Source organism: Protomyctophum parallelum (assembly GCF_964188405.1).
Source record: "Protomyctophum parallelum genome assembly, chromosome: 21".
NCBI classification, from domain to species: domain Eukaryota; kingdom Metazoa; phylum Chordata; class Actinopteri; order Myctophiformes; family Myctophidae; genus Protomyctophum; species Protomyctophum parallelum.
In genome coordinates this window covers 1,642,777-1,645,276 of record NC_139713.1, presented here as the reverse complement: position 1 = coordinate 1,645,276, position 2,500 = coordinate 1,642,777, and the positions used below count along the sequence as shown (strand labels likewise).

The 2,500-nt window shown below is 46.3% G+C and overlaps 1 protein-coding gene across 1 annotated transcript in view; it reads right to left on the bottom strand.

The window, feature by feature from the left end:
- The window catches only part of ap3b1a (adaptor related protein complex 3 subunit beta 1a), a 148,190-nt gene that overhangs the window by 6,930 nt on the left and 138,760 nt on the right, over positions 1-2,500 (bottom strand). The window lies entirely within an intron of this gene.

The window sequence follows — 2,500 nt, the reverse complement described above, 5'->3', positions numbered from 1 at the left end:
TGTGGCTGGCTGGCTGCTGCTGGGGAGAAGCAGTGCTGCTCCCTGCTGGTGGACAGCGGTACTGCAGGCCAGACGGAGCAATGTTGGTCCTACAGGCACCGTCGTCATGGAAACCAAACCATGCATGTAAAAAAAAAATATATATATATATATATATAAAAACAAATGCATTCATTGGTCCTTGAGGGGGTTTGAGGCTGTGTGTTGTTTTCGTCGACTAAAACTAAGACGGAAAATGTTCGTCGACTACCTTTTTTCACTGAGGAAAACGAAATGTAAACTAAATGTAAACTATAAGCTATGAACAGGGCTGCACACAACTGTGTTGGTCTAGTCCTCAGAGGAGTTACTTGGTCTAGTACTCAGATGAGTTAGTTGGTCAAGTACTCAGAGGAGTTAGTTGGTCTAGTCCTCAGAGGAGTTAGTTGGTCTAGCACTCAGAGGAGTTAGTTGGTCTAGTACTCAGAGGAGTTACTTGGTCTAGTACTCAGAGGAGCAGAGCTACCAACCTGCACACATTTTGTGTACCAACCACGCAATTCTAGGTGTCTATACGCCTATAATTGCGTGGTTGGTACACAAAATGTGTGCAGGTTGGTAGCTCTGGAGGAGTTAGTTGGTCTAGTACTCAGAGGAGTTACTTGGTCTAGTACTCAGAGGAGCACCTGGAGGAGTTAGTTGGTCTAGTACTCAGAGGAGCACCTGGAGGAGTTAGTTGGTGCTCCTAAAATGCGGCGACCCGTCTCGCCGGATGGATAAAAGAGGGATGAATAACTTATAGCAAAACGATATTTATTGCCCTATATGCATATTCTAATACAAACTTCTTAATACTTCCTAAGGATAATATGAGCATCAAAGCAATATTTAGATACTTTTTTTTAAATTTAAATAGCCGATCTACTAGCTCACAACGTGTTGCGGAGGCGACACGTTGTGAGCTTGCAGATCAGCTATTTGTTTAACGTACGACATGGTGAAGCATGCGTCAGGCTTCCCTCTTGTTTTTAGCCGAGGCGACGTACACAGTCAACACAGAGTCACACACATGGCTCCTCGGTGCAAAAATAAACAGTGTACACTAACCCGACTTTACGATAATAAGGCGCAGTATGTCGGGACACGCTGTTGTCATGTTGATAAGCTTCATGTTGGGCAGCAGCAGTGCCAGTCCGTGAGAGACGGCATCGCACACCAGCGACTTCCCCCAGCACCCGGAAAACAAGCAGTGAGCAGCATGGAATGGATCCTCCCTCGTTTGACTAAGGACGCGCTGTGATTGGCCACCATGGCCAGTGCACTTGTGCAAGACGTGCTGTGATTGGCCAGTAGCAGCTACTTTGAGTGGCAGTCGGTGGGAAATGCTCTCGCCACAGAATGTACTAGTATTCTGGCCATAATAATCATTCTGGGCGGCCCCGGCTGTCGGTACGCAGAAGCGCTTCCCGGCGCTTAATTGACAGCGCATTTTGAATTTTGACGGCGCATGCGCACTGGCGCACCACTTATGTGCAGCCCCTAAGCTGACTCCACCAGATTGCAGCAGTACTGAGTTCACAAGTTCCCTCCAACTGCCTGGATCTGGGATCTCTCAGGCAGAAACGATGAACCCGGAAGCAGCGGGACAAAAGTCTGATATCTCCATACTAATTTAGAGTTCCTGTTAGGTTGTGTTTACATTTGCGCTGTGGCACAGCTTCAATATGTCATCAGTCTTGTGTTGATCCCGCCTCTAGCGGCCGCATACAGCCGCGTATCGCTCCGGACAGAATTCTACCGGAGTGCATCGTCTCTGTCTACGATTTACAATGTAGGCATTTATCAGACGCTCTTAATCCAGAGTGACTTACATTAAGCAAGAACAAAAAAGCATGGGAATACATCACATAAAAACATTTATCATGAAACATGCGTAAGCTAAGAAAGTAACAGTGGAATATCTATATAATGAAACTATACATATAAACTATATATATATACTACTATGCTATACATATGTACTATGGCGTGCTATGACTATATACAATGCAATTATAGTGCTGTCTACATAACATGCTATAAGTCTGTGTCAAATGCTATCTAAGTCTACAGAAATGCTATCTAAGGGGGTAGGGTAAGTGCTATGGGCCATGATGGAGTCTGAAAAGGTGGGTTTTCAGACTACGGCGGAAGATTGGGAGTGATGCTGCAGTTCTGACTGCAATGGGAAGTGCATTCCACAGTTTTGGAGCCAGAAGGGAGAAGAGTTTGGGACGTGTGGAGCGTTGTTGTCCCGGGGTTTTTAGTGAGGGTACTTCCAGCTTCCCTGCGTTGGCTGATCTGAGTGGCTGTCTGAGAGATCCCAGACTCACCCAGCTGGCACAATGCAGATGTTGTCCAGCAGGGGGAGTGGTTCTACCAGGCTAATGCAGCCCTGCCTATGACGACTAAACCTATGACTAAATAAATTGACCATGTCGTCAAACAAATCGGACCAATCATCTCACCTGTGGGTGTGGTC